The sequence below is a fragment of the Pinus tabuliformis genome, chromosome J (assembly GCF_031772625.1).
Source record: "Pinus tabuliformis cultivar Carrire ecotype Pingquan chromosome J, CPIR1, whole genome shotgun sequence".
Taxonomy (NCBI): Eukaryota; Viridiplantae; Streptophyta; class Pinopsida; order Pinales; family Pinaceae; genus Pinus; species Pinus tabuliformis.
Genome location: NC_142295.1, coordinates 526,117,652 through 526,133,147, shown reverse-complemented (window position 1 = coordinate 526,133,147; position 15,496 = coordinate 526,117,652).

The window sequence follows — 15,496 nt, the reverse complement described above, 5'->3', positions numbered from 1 at the left end:
TGAAGTTTCTCCAGGCACATGTACAAACAAATCTTCGTCAAGCCTTCTTTCTAAATCCACCAATAAATTATCAAATGAAACTTGTGTGCTATCTTGATCTATCAGAGTGCCTTCCACCAATTCAGATTGGTTGGCATATTGTTCAAATTTTGGAATCCTATGGTGGATATAGGGAGATAGCTTATTTTCTTGCCTTCTGCTACAAATGAAGCTATGGGGATCATAGGTCCAGATGAAACTCTATTTTAATCTCAATCTTTGGAGGATTTGATCTGCCTCCTTTCATGCTTCCCTATTATTGCAAATAAATGGGTCTAGATGATCTTTTATTCTTAGCTGGTCCTTCTTCTTGGTTTTGACAAAGTGAATCTCATCAGAATTGATCATTTTCGTGTAGTACTCCAGAGAAAATAATTGCATGTGGAGATATCTAGGTAATTTGTGAGGTAGCACACGCCCATAAATCCTGACTTCAGTATGGCTTTGGTATAAGTACCAATCCCCTACTTTGTATTGATTGGATAGCTAGAGAATCCTCTTAATATTTGCATTGATTCTAGGAGGGGGACTTCCTAATAACATTGTAGTCACTCGATGTACAAATAGGTCAATAAAACCTGTATATGGATAGGGGGATGAACTAAACCTGTGGAATAGAGAGGTCTAGAAGATGAAAAATCTAGGATTCCCTCTAGTATCAAGCTTTTGGACAGAGAAGGGAAACTTATCAGTTTGGTAGTAGAGAAACAAATGATACAGGACTAATGAATACTTGAACACTCTCCCATTTTCTAACCTCATAAACTGATCCTACATTTTTTCTGCAATGAATTTTGCATAATCAAACTTGACTGCAGGAGGTTGACCAGGGGTAAAAATAGACAAGTAAGAGAAAATGATCTCATCTACATATTCATTAGTGGTAAAAGCTAAGATGCATGATATCATTGTTTTGATATCTTTGCCTAGGTCACAAAAGATGTCTGACACATAAGGAGGGGGGTCTTTTGGCATGTACTTTTCTTCAACAATGAATGTTTGGAGGATTTGGGTACTTTTGGAACTAGATAGCTTAGAGAATATTTCAAGCAAATCAACAATGGTAAGGGGGGTAATGTCTTGACCAGGTTGTAACTGTAACATTTCATTTATGGCATCAATATTGATAGTAAACAGGATTTTCTGGTCTGGGGACATTACAACAAGTTTGATTCCCAAAGGCCTATCTTATCTGCATGGTTCAAATAGTTGTCTCAGTGTCTGCAATGCAATTTCAAAGGGGTTTCATCAAAGGTGAGGTCTTTTATCTAAAAATATTTGTCAGCGAGGGGAAGATGGTCTAAATCTCTATGGGGAGTGGTAACTGGCATGACATTGAAGGAAACAGGGGCATCCATCCTTGGTTCTTGTGGATTCAAGGACGATAGCAGGGGGTTCTAGGGGATTATGGAAAACTTGGTTGTCTCATAGAGTTTCAAGACTGTCAATAGCTTAATTTCATGAAATTACTTAATTTATAAAGCAATTCAGCTCAGGTTCAGTATGAAAACAAGGTTTCTCGGTTGAAAACGGGGTAGATACTTGGTTGTGGTTGTAAAAATGGATTAATGGAACTAGTGCGATGTTTGCAGGGAGAGCACAGTTTCACAGTGGTAATCAGAGTTCAATGGATTCTCGAGGTTGACAGTTGGAAATAGGTTGACAATTTGAACGTACTCTTTGTGCGAATGGGAAACAGGAGGTTCTTTTCTTGGTAAAACAAAAATAATGAGTATTTTTGGTTTTATTTTCCAAGTCAATGGATTTGGCGAGTATAATGGGAAAGCCACAGTTGGTGCCAACTAACAGTTGTGACGTTTTGTCATTTAGCAAGGGTGGTAAGCGAAGGCAGTGAATGGAATCTATTGCACTGCTTTTGAGGGCTTGGTGGTATTGGGAGAGGTTCAGCCGATGCCATTCATCAGGCGACACGTAGCGGTGGGGTGAACAGTAAAACTGCTCACATCGGGCGGGTAAAGTTCAACATCAGAGGCCGCTCGATATGAGTATCAGACGTTAGATCTAAAGGGTTCAGATTGTATGGTGATTGGGGCAATGATTTAATCAAGAGTTAATGGAGGGGCCCGATGGGATAATAATTGCGGATTAACGATATTTAATGATGTCGGGGATGATTTGATTGGAGGACGGTTATTAATTAATCACAATTTTACTAATTAATCCCTTTTAACATGGCGGAGATTTATGGTTCTTAATTAATCGTAGAGCGATTAATTAATCCATACAATTATTTTATTATGGTTTATATTTCAAACAACGGTAGGATATTAACATATGGAAATTTAATAATATATATGGGAAAGGGGTGTATTTTTGGGATTTAAATATATAAATAAAATGGATGTTAATATGAAAATGAAAATGGAAAGTGCTAAGTAAAATGTTTTTGAAGTATATTGACATTTCCGAATTTGAACATCACAACTTAGGCTTAAGTATATTTGCGGCTTTTTATATGGGGGTAGTTACTTTTCCTAGGCAAATAGTGATTTTACCTTAGGAAAAGGGGGTTTTTAAGGAAAATGAATGAATGATGGAGGGGGTGAATGTTGATGAGGGGGTTTTAGTATTTAGACCTTGTAAGTTATTGGGCTGAGGGTTCTGTCCCTCCAGAAGTTAGAGAAATGCTCTGAGCCCCTTTAACTTAAAGTTTTAGGTGCTTTGATCATTATTTGTGGGAAACTAGTGAAATAGGGGTAAAATGAATGAGGGAAATTAAACCCTTGAGTTTGTAACTGCTTCCTTGTTATCCATACTTTAGCAATTTGATGATGAAAGTAAATGATGTGATCTTAGCTAATCATTCATCAGAATTTTGCAACCATTCATCTACTTACCCACCTACACATCCTATCATTTTTTCTACTCTTTTTTAGGGTGCACTTAAACTCGCAAACCCTTATCAAATTTTTCTTTTCTTTTACAATGATATTCTAACTAAGTCTAACCGTATTACATCCAAGGGCTCAGATTAAAGTGTTGAGCTCCTTTTATTCACTCTATCTATCTATTTATATACCAAGATTAAACAGTTTGGTCAGATTTTATTCTCTGTCTCTAAGCATGAAATTCAAAACATGGAATAACCAAGATTAAACTATTTGGTTACCATGGATTATGGCATAAACAACAATTTGCACATAATCATTATTGTAAAAAAAAAGTAAAATAGTAGTGGCATTTGAACTTGCACACTTTCATGGTCTTTTTCTTTTTTCGGGGTTCATTTTTCATCCTTTTTTACTCTTTTCCTTATTTTTGCGCTTTAATTTTTCTTTTAGGGCATACTCTCCTTACATTTTTTAAGTTTTTGATTTTTTGAATATGGAAAACGTTTGCAGAAAGCAAAGGTATGTACATATTACAAGTTTAAACTAAGTCAATCATAAATTATGACATCTATTGGTATAGGAACGTAATAGTGGCTCCACTTGGGGATGGCTTTCCCTGGTGGAAAGTCAAGAACTATAGATGAATGACCTTCTGAAAGACTGTGATTTAATTATGCAATTTTCCCTTTATTTTGTGACTTTATTGATATTTATGACAGTGACACTTTCGAAGCTTAGGGTCTTCTCTTCGGGCTTCAACTCCAAAATTTACCATCCAATCCAAACTAAACTTTCTGAAGGATATAGTATGTATAACTGAAACTGGTAAAATTAGTAACTTGGATCAATATAGTGTTTCAAAATTCGACCATTTATTGGCCCTCCTTCTACCTCTCCACCATCCAAATATTTAAGAAAGTAAGCATTATTACATCTAAAGGCATATATAATGTATGGACATTTCCATAGGAATTAAGCTTCCCATGTTTCCCTTAGTATTCCCTTCTGGAGTCCCACTTAAAAACTTTGTCACCAAGATAGAAGTATTTTGCCTTGGTTCCTTTATCAAAAACTTTCTTGAGTTTTTCCAGCAGTACTTAGGCTCTAATGTATACTTCCTCCCTAGTTTGTTGCAAATGAATGGTCTGATTGATTCTCCTCTAAATATCATTTGGCTCAACTTGGGATTCCTGAAGTAGTTGCATTACTGGAATGCCCAATGATTAAGGGAAAACTGCTTCCATCCTATAGACTAGTTGATAGGGGCTAATTCCAATGGATTTCTTAGTGGTCAACCTGTCTGCCCATAAAGCATTTATTAATTTCTTGTTGCACATTTTCTTATTATCTTCCAACAATATTTTAATAATTTTCATCAGGCTTTTGTTGGAGGATTCTGCAAGTCCATTTCCTTGGGGATAATAGCTTGTAGAGTGGCCAAGGGTAATATGGTAATTATGGCAGAAATCAATCATCCTCTTTGATTTAAAGGCTGCAGCATTGTTTGTGATAACTTTGTTGGGACAACCAAATCTGGACAGAATATTAGCCTCCAGAAAACCTATTATGACAATATCAGTGGCTTGTCTTGAGGGAATGGCTTCTATCCATTTTGTAAAGTAATTTGTGGCGGTCAAGATCCACCTATGTTGAGCAGAAGAAGGGGGGTTAATTTTTCCAATAAAGTCTAGACACCACTGTTGAAAAGGTTTTTCAGTAGAAATGGGTTTTAAAGGTAAGGGAAGAAGTTTTCTTTTTCCTTCAAAGATCTGGCACTTGTGGTAGGAGGCTACAATTTTTTTTACATCAGAAAACAATGTTGGCCAGTAAAATTCAGCTCTCAAGATTTTATCAGTCGTTGTCTTCCAGTAGAGATGTCCTCCACAATCACTTGTATGAAATTCTTGAAGTACTTTGTCAGATTCTTCCTTTAATAAATAATTTAACAGAACACCTTCATGATTTTTCCAAAATAAAGTATCATCAATTATGCAGAATTTCAAAGGTTTCATTTTCAAAAACCTACTTTTAGTTCTGGAAAACCCTGGAGGAGCTTGAAGGTTTTGTAGAACATATAATATATCAACGTACCATGGTGAATCTGTAAAGGCCTGGCTAATCTATGGAGTCGCCATCTCCTCTTCATTATCCAGTTCTGCAATGAAGATTATATCTAGGGCTTGGCAATTTGCTTCAGTCATAAGTTTGGCCAACCCCTGACCTTTGATTAGTTTTGTAGGTTTAATCTCTATGTCATACTCTAATATGGTAGCTATCCACTTTCCCCTTTTTCCATCAGCTCCATTCTATGTATGAATGTCTTTGGGTACAACATTGGGAACATAAGCTACTATGTGAGAGTACAAGATATAGACTCTGCAATCTTTGATAACTTTTACCAAATCAAAAGCATGTTTTTCCATTATGTTATACTTTAAAGATGCATCCCTTAGAGCTTTACTAAAGAAGGCTATTGGTTTTTCAAATCCCTGATCATTCTTCTGTAGTAAAACTGCAGAAATAGTATGTTCTGATGCAAAAGAAAAAATGATAAATTCTATGTCAAACATTGGACTTATGAAGACTGGTGTTCAAGTCAAGGCTAGTTTTATATCTTCAAATGATTTTTTAGCCTCTACGGTCCTTTTAATAGCCGAATCTTTTTTTAACATGTTATTTATCAGCCTAATTAGTTCAGCTAGGTTAGAGATGAATCTTCTTAAAAAATTTATTTTTCCTAAAAATGCCTGAAGTTTTTTTGATGTTTCCTGGGTGAGGTATTTGCAAAATAGCTTCAATATTGTTTGGGTAAATCTGGATCCCATCTTTAGAGATAAGTTGGCCTAATAATTTTCCTTCTTCCAAACCAAATAAAGACTTTTCTAGATTCAGAGAGATGCCATACTTCCTGCATTTAATAAAGACCTACCTAAGATGATCCAGGTGTTGTTGATCTGATCTGGAAAAAATTGTGATATCATCAAGGTATATAACCAAGAAATCATGGATTTCCTTAGTAAAGGCAATATCCATTGCTCTTTGAAAGGTGGCCCATGCATTCTTCAATCCAAAAGGAATTTTAACATATATGAATATACCCCATGGGGTAGTGAAAGCAGTGCTTGCTTGATCATCTGGATGGACTAGGATTTGGTTGTAACCAAAGAACCCATATAACAGTGAGATCCATGTGCAACCTACTACCCTTTGCAATATGTGATCCATTTTAGGTAAGGGATAGTTATCTTTGAGTGAAACTTTGTTTAAATTCCTAAGGTCAACACATAGTCTCATTTCTCCAGTTTTATTTCTTGTAGGGACAAGATTAGATACCCAATCTGAAAACCTAATGGGTGCAATAATCTTAGCTTCATACATTAATTTCATTTCCTTTTCGATAGAAGGTAGTAGAACAAGGTTAATTCTTCTAAGCTTCTGTCTAAGGTGCTTTTCATTTTCTTTTAAACAGATAGTGTGTTGTATAATGCTAGTATCATAGGTTTTTAGGTCCTCATAACTCCAGGAAAAAACATCCTGGAATTCCTTCATAAGTTCCATATACTTTAGTTTTTCATTGGGAGGTAATGATTTAGACAGTTTTATTAGTTTGGGATTCTCTTCAGATCCTATATTACATTCCTCAATGTTTGATTTCAAAGGTTCCATTTTTGGATTTTTAGGAATATCATTTGAGTCGAATAAGTCCTCCAAAGGAGTTAATCCCTTGGGTAAGAAATTATCTTTAAGATTTATCACCTCAATTTCATGATCAATTACTTCATCAATTTCCATTTGTTTTAAATCTTGAATATTTGATTTTGTAAATTCTGTACGATGAAGTCTGTCTATTTGATATTCTTCTAGTTTGTTAATTTCTATTTCATTAGCATGATAAAAATGTAAAGATTTGTCTGTATCTATGTGAATATTAGCAAATTCTTCATCTAATGTTAAAAAATTGTTAATATTTTTATCATCTTCAAACACTTGCCAGTTCTTTAAGTTGTTAGGAATTTCTAGTCTGTGCCTAACCTCAGCAGTGTACTAATGGTTAGGTTCGAAGGGAAACTTACAAGTACTAGCAAACATGACCAAACTATGAGCTTGCATGTTATGTTTTCTGGGGATAGCAACAAGCTTGGTTTCTAAAAAAGTGTTAAGGATTTCTACAACTGTACCTCTATAAAATCATAGTCGGGGGTCTCTAGGCAGGTAAACAACATTAATTTGTTTAACTATCAATTCAGAATCTCCCATAATTGATACCCTTATAGCTCCTAACCCTTTAACCAGTTTAAGACCTAACAGGAGCGCTTCGTATTCTTCCATATTGTTTGTGCATTTTAAGTTTAACCTATAAGCATGACCTTCTACATGATCATTCTCTAAGTTATAAATCCATACACCTGCTCCTACACCTAGCTTGTTTACTAAACCATCAAATTCCAGATGCCACAAGATTTCGTGTTCATAATTTGTATCTGGAGTGGTGATTTCTTTCTTGACTGGGGAATCTACGTTTTCTTTGTCATCTGATATCTCATGAATTTGAACATTTGAATTTTATTTTAGTACTGCAATTTCTTTTGGTTCTATTATAATGTTATTTGAATCAGTTTCATGTCTTGTTTCAACATTATAAAGAATAAAAGAATCCATGTTAGAATGTACTATATATATAGGAAATTTCTTAGGCTTCTCCTAACTACTCACTACATACTTCATTAAAGGCTCTCTATACAGTTTCTTGGGATGTCCAAAGACTGAAATGGTACCATAAGACATATCAAGCTGCAGGGATCCCTGGAGTTTGGCACCCCAAGATCTAGACAATAGCATTCCATACTTGGGGGGTATATCAACAACAACAATGTCCATGAGTGGAGTTTTGGTAGGGTACCGAACCAAAGAAACACAAAAATCTTTTATAATCCCTAAGCACCTAACCTGACTTGAATCAAAGGAAAATAAATCCCTATAAGGCCTAGTGATGTCTAAGTTAAGTTTCTCAATAACAGGCTTGGGCACAGGTTATGTGAAGCACCAGAGTCAAGCATGGCATTATGTAGGATTTTGTCGTGAATGTTGAGGCCGATATAGAAGGGTGGTACCCCTCCTTCCATTGGTTTCCCATTTACATCAGCACCAAAAATTAACTCAAGTTGATCATCAAAGAGGTTTACAGAATCTTCATTTTCAATGAAATTTAATTATTTGCTTATCTGAGACCTATAAGTATCATGTTTAACCAGTTCTGTTAAAGGAACTGAAATTTTGAGTTTGGCCACCTCTACCCCCAGATTGAAAGAAAAAGGGGCTTTATCCATTTGAACATTTGAAACTTTGGCATCAGTGTTTTCTTCTTTTTCAAGGTTTGGAGCATTCTTTGTTGGGTTTTCTAATATAATCTTTGGAGATTTTTCCACTGTTTCTTTGGGGGGAAATTAAGTGGAAGTTGTTCATTATAAGGCTACTTATTAGTTAGATCTTCAATGGTGGGGCTGGGAAGATTTTGATTTGATCTAGAAAGGATTTCAAGAGTTTTTGTCACTAGAGCTGTTTTGATTTTCTTAGACTGATTAGGAATTGTTTTTTGGTTTTGTTCTGAGGCATCAATATTTCTTCTACTTCTTAAATTATATTGTTTATATACCTCAAAAATAGCAGAGTCATACTTGAAATCAAATGATTCTCCTGTTTGGGTTTGGAATTGTTGGGGCATGTGTGATTCTTGGTCATCCTAAGTTAGGAAAATGTTTTCCTCATCATCTAGACCCATCAAATTAATTTGAGTGTCTTGCTCAGGGTCTTCTAAGTGTGAGGCCTCTACATAGTTTTCTTGGAAAGGTGGTATAATATTTTGGTTAGGAATATTCTTTCTAGCATTCTGGTTATGGTTTTTCCTAAAGTTCAAATTTCTTGTTGGGGGAGGCTGCTGGTTATCCCAGTGAGGTTCTCTTTCAATGTTTTTGAATCTGTCCATCAAACTTTCCATTCCTTTGGTCAAGGCATCCATTTTTTGGTCAAAGGGTGAAGTTTCCTCTTTCAAGGGTAATCTTCTCTCATTCCTAGTTCTGGCTCTTTTGGCAAGCAAGTTAGCTTCAACGCTTACTGCTACACTTTGCATTTCTTCTTGAGTGGGGGGATTTCTTTCTCTTAATTGAAAAGCCATATCTGTATCAAATCCATCTAGAAATTTTATCATGGCTAAGAGAGGTGGAGGTCTAAGGTCAAGTGGAATGGCATTATATACATTATTAAACCTGGTGCAATAGTCTTGAATAGTTTCATTTGGTCCCCTTTTAAGGTTTTCATATTCAGATAAAATTTGAAGGGGGTTCTTCTTCTTCTCCCACCTATTCAAGAATTGTTGGTAAAGGACTTCTAGACTATCTATGATCTGAGGGGGCAAAGATCTAAACCATGTTGTAACCTCTCCAGCCAGACTTTGGATGAAGATTCTCATTTGGACATCTGTTATGTCAATCTCATGAAGTTCAAAGTAGTTTGTCATTTTCCTAGTGTGTTGTTGTGCTGTGTATGTTCTAGTGCCATCAAAGGTAACAATTTTACTCTGATAGTCCTGTGGCATAGCACCTTGGGGAGTAGGCATCACAAGGGGAGCATATCTATTGGCCATGATTCTAGGTTGGGTAGGTGTAGGAACCGGAGTTGGGGTAACAAGGGGTGTTTGGGCTGTGGAGGAAGAATTACAGGTAGGGGTAGGGTGTTGAGTAGTGATTGGCTGAAGAGGAAGTGAAGCAATGAATGGATGGGTGGATTGGACTTCAGAAAGGTGAGGGAATAATGATGAACTAAAAGAAATTCAAGGTGTTTCAGAAATTTTAGGGGCTCTATCAGTGGTAAGGGATTACTAAGGGGAGTTCAGTAGATTGCGATCAACTAACAAGTTGGCTCGTTGGATTTCAAGTTCTCTGGTGAATTCTAGATCTGGGAACAAGTCCAATAGTTCACTATCATATGTGGTTCTAAACAGAGAAGTTTCAAAATATTCATCAAAAGGAAGGTCTTCTAAGAAAAACCATTGAGCAGGGCATGAATATGATCTAAACAAAGGTCTAGGGCTAACTGAACTCTCTTGTCTTCTCATGATTCTTAGAATTAGGTTGGGATTTTCAAACACAGGGGGAGGATTTGGATCAGGGTTAGCCCTCGTATAATGAGTTCTTCCTAAAGCGAGATTTCAAGCTTTTTAAATGCTATTCTTTTATGGATGTTCAAAATAACTTCTAATAATCCTTTAAGATGCTTCAAAATTAAACTTTATGTTTCTCAAAGGTTTATTTCAACTAAGGATTTGTTCATTCCCCAGTATGGTCGCCACTATGTTATCACTTAGATTTTCCTTAGAAGTTATTTAAAAGAAGGAAAGTATCCAAGGTAACTACAAACCAATCTTTTAAGTATAGATCCTAGCCGATCTACACTCAGAGAGGGCTCTCTCTTTATAATTTAGCATTGTTTTGATATGATATTAGGCTAGTTATTAATGCTTAAGGAATTTGTTTTGATTTGTTTGGTGGAATTAAGGAAACAGATGGGCAGAGCAGGTATTTAGGCCATTGGGCTATGGATTCAAGTAGGAAAGGTTTATCAGGACTTGATTAATCACCGAGGTAAGAGTTCACAAGGCAAGCTAGCATAGAAAGGACAAATTTGAAGGTTTCAATGGATGAAAATCTTAACCAGGGCTAAGGGCAATGAAGAATCCTTAACAGGGATTAAGAAAAGGAAGGGAAGTTTGGAAAATAGCAAGGGAAATTAAGAATCCTGTACTAAGGGGCAATAGAGGGAATGAATTACAGAAGTAAGATAGCAACTAATAATTCCCAAACTTAAGCAATTTAGTAGAGAACATTAAATAAGCAAACAGTTAAAATAGAGAGCACTTAAGCTAATTCTAATGATATTACTTCTTATTTGATTTTAAGAATTATAAGAAACACATATGATATTTCATAACATAAAGGAAAACAATAATCAAACACAGAGAAGTGATACTTATTTGTTTCCCATAGTGCACATGAATCGAGTGAAATGTCCTTAGCTTTATTTAATCTAGTAAACCAGTCCAACCTTTATTACAATAGCTCCTTTAGCTCAAACAAAAAGTCTACAGAAATGCTTTTTAATCCACCCAAATTACTTCAATTTGTGAAGTATTTATACAAAAATTAATACAAAATATCTCATAACTATATGAGATTTTTTCTAGGAAGAAAAATTTATCTTCCACAAGAAGATAGAGATAGATGGAAAATAGGTTGTTTGTTGTCCCTTTATTTGTGAATGTGCTAGATACTGGAACTTGGATTTGGCTCTTACAGTTGCCTCGGTTTTTGTGTGTTGGACTTCACTCTTACCTTCACCTACTGATACTCTTTACCTGTGCTATTTCATCCTTTCATCTCATATTACCAGAATATACCATGGTAAACATCTTTTACTCCACAGAGTTACAACAGTAAACTTATAGTAAATCATTCAAACTAGTCCCCCATCCGTTATCCGTAATTTCATCCTGATCATCTTCCTGTAAACTTCATCAGCTTCTGTGTACTTAGAAAAATTTGGTTTGTTGGTGAATAGATGTTTTACTTCATGTTCTATGTAAAGTAAATTCTCCAAGCCATCATAAAGTACCTTTCCTGTAAGTAATGTTTTCACTCCTAAAGAACTTGCTTGGCTCTTGGACTGTTTGTGCAATTTATCAATGTAGTCTTCCTTTGTCATTAGCTTGTCATGGATAACCAGTGGGCTAGGAAGGCTTTTTTCTCTCAAAATGCCATATTTCAACATGAAGCTATCTATGTCTACCTGAATACTCTGACACCTTTTCTCTAGATTAAGAATTAAGTTCCTTTTAGTAAGAATTTTCTTTATTTCAATAACAGTAGTTGTTCTATCCTCAATATCTAACTCATCTAGCTAGCACATGTTCCTACTGTTCAATAAATCAATCAACTGATTTGCGTCTTCAGGCTTATCTCCAAGTTCTTCTTTAGTTTTCTTTATATCTTCCACAGCTACTTTTATTAATTGAATCTGTTCAAAAATTACCTGGATAGAAGGCCAAATATCATTGATGAAATCAGTGATATTAGCCCACAATATATTTCTCATGACTCCTAATGGTTTCTCTAATGTGAAATCCTTCTCCAGGACTTTGATTCTTTCTTCCATTCTTCGGATTTTTCTTTCTTCTTCTTTATTCTAAATTTGGGCAAGCTCATAGTTTGTTTCCAAACTTGACATTTGTTCTCTAAGATTTTTCAATTCTGTGTCATGGATACTCATTTGTTCCATGGCTTTAATCATCTCATTTATTTTTTCTACTGATGTCCCTGCACTCGTTGACGTACCTGTGGTTGAAATAGTTTCCTGCTACTAGCAATGTTGTTATTGGAGGAAGATTTGATGGCAAGGAAGTTGCCAGAGTGGAGGGTAATACTGTAGAAACTGTAGGTATGACAGTCTAAGGAGTGGTGGCCAGCTCACTCTATTTAGACTGTATTACTTTTTCCAATTCTTTTTCAGTTTCTTTTAACTGATCATTTAACTTAAGGACTAAGTCCATAAGTTCTTCCTCCTTTGGCTTTTCTATATCTTCTGCAGTTTGAGGGTGGTGGAGAGGAGGGATCTTAAGCTGCTTCTTCAGTGCAGCTATATCATCATTCTTCTTTTTAATCAACTATTCTGTTGCTTTGACATCTTTGGGATCATTTCCCAACTCTATCGCCAAGTATTCTAAAGTTTTTATCTTGGTGTCTTTAGCCTGAGAAGAGGCCTTTTCCAATTGAAGTTGTGCAAAGGTATTGGTCAATGAGTTCTACAATTGGTATGCTGTGATGGATTTATTAGTCAATGTGGAATACACCATCTTGCTAGTTTGTTTATGCGGTTCTAGTTGGTGAATAGGATGAATATCGTTCACTAAAACTTAAAAATCAGTCTTTAAATAATCAGCCATGGATTTTGGCTATTGCACAGTTTGCTTGTGGAAGCTCATTTGCATCTTTCCCTCCTTTATGTCAAAGTCTGAAATCAGGCTTGTCTGGTTGGCTGGAGACATTCTGAGATAGTGAGCATAGGTCCGAGCTTTCTGTTTCTCATTCCTTTCTTTAATTTCTTTATATTTTTATTTTATGTCCTACCTTTGCCGTGAAGGAGATCTGAATGAAGACACCTCTGTGCTCTGCTGTCTTTCCAATGCTTGTATCTGTGAAGTCATTGGTGTCCCTCCTGTTGGAATGGTTGGCCTGCTATCACTTCTTTCAGCTGTTGTGTTTCCTATTGTTTCCTCACTATACTCTTCTTCTACATATGGGTTTAACCTTTGCCTTTTAGCAAAAGTTTGATCAATAGGCATAGTAGAAGGAGTGGCCTCATCTCGGCTTCTCTTTGGATTCTTCTCCTCATTCATAGGAGTCTGCAAAATGGGAGGGTTGCTCATGTTTAGTTATGGTTGGTTTAGCTTCTCCGAAATTTCTAGTTGCTCTGAATCTTCTACCTATTCTGATGACTTTTGTTGCTGTGATGGCTATGTGCTCTATTCCTGTGACTATTGTTGTCATGAAGTTTCTCCAGGCACCTGTACAAACAAATCTTCATCAAGCCTTCTTTCTAAATCCACCAATACATTATCAAATGCAACTTGTGTGCTATATTGATCTACTAGAGTGCCTTTCATCCATTCAAATTGGTTGGCATATTGTTCAATTTCTAGAATCCTATGGTGGGATATAGGGAGATAGCTTATTTTTTTGCCTTTTGCTACACATGAAGTTGTGTGGATCATAGGTCCAGATGAAACTCTGTTTTAATCTCAATCTTTGGAGGATTTGATTTGCCTCCTTTCTTGCTTCTCTACTATTGCAAATAAATGGGCCTAGATGATCTTTTATTCTTAGCTGTGCCTTCTTCTTGGTTTTGACAAAGTGAATCTCAACAGAATTCATCATTTGCCTGTAGTACTCCAGAGAAAATAATCTCATGGGGAGATATCTAGGTAATTTGTAAGGAGGCAGCTCACACCCATAAATCCTGATTTCAGTATGGTTTTGGTATAAGTACCAATCCCCTACTTTGTATTGTTTGGACAGTTGGAGAACCCTCTTAATCTCTACACTGATTCTGGGAGAGGGACTTCCTAATAACATTGTAGTCACTAGATGTACAAATAGGTCAATAAAATCTGTATATGGATAGGGAGAAGAACTAGACCTGTGGAATAGAGAGGTCCAGAAGATGACAGATCTAGGATTCCCTCTAGTATCAAGCTTTTGGACAGAGAAGGGAAACTTATCAGTTTGGTAGTAGAGAAACAAATGATACAGGACTGATGAATACTTGAACACTCTCTCATTTTCTAATCTCATAAACTGATCATGCATTTTATCTCTGATGAATTTCGCATAATCAAACTTGACTGCAGGAGGTTGACTAGGGGTCAAAATAGACATGTAGGAGAAAATGATCTCATCTACATATTCATTAGTGGTAAAAGCTAAGATGCATGATATCATTGTTGTGATATCTTTGCCCAGGTCAAAAAAGATGACTGACACATAAGGAGGGGGTTCTTTTGGCATGCACTTTTATTCAACAATGAAAGTCTATAGGATTTGGGTAGTTCTAGAACTAGATAGCTTAGAGAATATTTCAAGAAAATTAGCAACGGTAAGGGGGGTAAGGTCTTCACCAGGTTGTAACTGTAACATTTCATTTATGGATTCAGTAGTGATAGTAAACAACATTTTCTGGTCTGGAGACTTTACAACTCTCATAATAGGGTCATAATTTGCATGACAATAGTGAATAATCTCTGAGAAAACATGAACACTGTTGAATTGATATTTGGGTAGGTTTGATTCCGACACGCCTATCTTATCTACATGGTGCAAATAGTTGTCTCGGTGTCTGCAATGCGATTTCAAAGGGGTTTCATCCAAGGTGAGGTCTTTTATCTGAAAATCTGTGTCATACAAGGGAAGATGGTCTAAATCTCTGTGGGGAGTGGTATCTGGCATGACATTCAAGGAAAATGGGGCGTCCATCCTTGGTTCTTGTGGATTCGAGGATGAAAGCAGGGGGTTCCAGGGGATTATGGAAAACTAGGTTGTCTCAGAGAGTTTCAAGACTGTCAACAGCTTAATTTCACTAAATTACTTAATTTATAAAGCAATTCAGCTCAGGTTCAGTATGAAAACAGGGTTTCTCGGTTGAAAACAAGGTAAATAACTGGTGCTGGTTGTAAAAATGGATTAATGTCACTGGTGTGATGTTCGCAGGGAGAGGACAATTTCGCACTGGTAATCTGGAGTTTAGCGGCTTCTAGAGGTTGACGGTTGGAAATAGGTTGACAGTTCGAACGTACTCTGCATGTGCACGGGGAACAAGAGGTTCTTTTCTTGGTAGAACAAAAATAATGAGTATTTTTGGTTTTATTTGCAAATTTAATGGATTTTATGGTATAATGGGAAAGCGATAGTTGGCACCAACTAACAGAGGTGACATTTTGTCATTTAGCGAGGGTGGTAATCGGAATCTATCACACCGTTTTTTAGGGCTTGATCGTATTGCGA